Consider the following 1,522-nt stretch of genomic DNA (forward strand, 5'->3'; position numbering starts at 1 on the left):
CAGTGCAGGGTGAAGGTATCACAATCCACTGTTGGAAGAAGACTCAGAGAGTAGAAATATAGAGGCCACACCACAAGATGCAAACCACTCATCAGCAGCAAGAATCGCAAGGCCAGACTGAAATTTGCAAAGAAGTACAGAGATGAGCCGCAAAAGTTCTGCAACACAATCTGATGGACTGATGAGACCAAGATTAATCTCTAGCAAAGTGATGGAAAGGCCAAAGTGTGGAGAAAGAAAGGAACTGCTTCTGATCCGAAGCAAACAAGCTCATCTGTGAAGCATGGTGGAGGTAATGTCATGGCTGCTTCTGGAACAGGCTCATTAATATTTATTGATGATGGAACTGATGATGGGAGCAGCAGAATGAATTCAGAAGTGGACAGAAACATTTTGTCTGCCAGTTTACAGAGAAATGCATTGAAACTAATGGGGAGGAAGTTTATCATGCAGCAGGACAATGAGCCAAAGCACACTGCCAACAAAACAAAGGACTTCATCAGGGGAAAAAGTGGAAGGTTGTAGACTGGCCAAGTCAATCACCTGACCTTAACCCAACAGAGCTGCATTTCACCTCCTTAAGAGGAGACTGAAGGGAGAAACACCCCGAAACAAACAAGAAGTGAAAGAAGCTGCGGTAAAAGCCTGGTGATGTCGATGGGTCGCAGGCTTCAGGCAGTTATTGCAAGCAAATATTAAATGTTATTTACTTACTTTAGATTATTTGTTCCATTACTTTTGCTCACCTAAGAATGCTGTGGTCTAATACAAACGGTATGTCCTGAGTTGTAGGTACCAGGAAATAAAAGCAGAAATTCTGAACTCTTGTCTCATACTCATCTTTTGATCTTAAACCCAAATGTCTTCAGTGAACAACAAAGACATTTGCCATACTGTTCCAAAACTTTTGGAGGGGACTGTAAGTTTACAATGGAAGGATTCAAAGAGAACTGCCTGGTTTTAAACTCAGCACAAATTAGATGAATTAAATTTTGTAATGGAAATTTTCCTTTAGTGGAACTTCTGAAATAAAGTATTAAATCCAGACATCTTTAAGGGTTTTATTCTTTACAAAGGGTCAGACAAACATACAGAGTGTAACCAGTCTGCAGAATATAAGACCAATAGCCAGTGAAGAAAGAGGTGACTTTATACTCTATAGTATTACGCAGCTGTCTTAGGGAGGAAGAGAGTATGAACCAACTGCCCTAAGATGAAGGCCTATCAAGGACAGTCAGAAACCCGCTAACTAGCTACTTTCCCATGGGAACCTTCACCTAGCTGCAACATAATAAAATTATCAAACACCACACAGTGAAACATAGGCCTATAATAGTGCAGCATAAAAGGTAAAATAGTGAACAATGGACATTTTCACTAAGAGGTGTACTCACTTTTGCTGACAGTGGTAAGACATTAATGGCTAAGTGATGTTATACAAGCTGTACACTCAATACTTTATACTTTATAGCAAAGTGTCATTTCTTCAGTGTTACATGAGAAGATATAATCAAATATTTAC

This window comes from Micropterus dolomieu, linkage group LG17 (genome assembly GCF_021292245.1).
Source record: "Micropterus dolomieu isolate WLL.071019.BEF.003 ecotype Adirondacks linkage group LG17, ASM2129224v1, whole genome shotgun sequence".
Lineage (NCBI taxonomy): Eukaryota > Metazoa > Chordata > Actinopteri > Centrarchiformes > Centrarchidae > Micropterus > Micropterus dolomieu.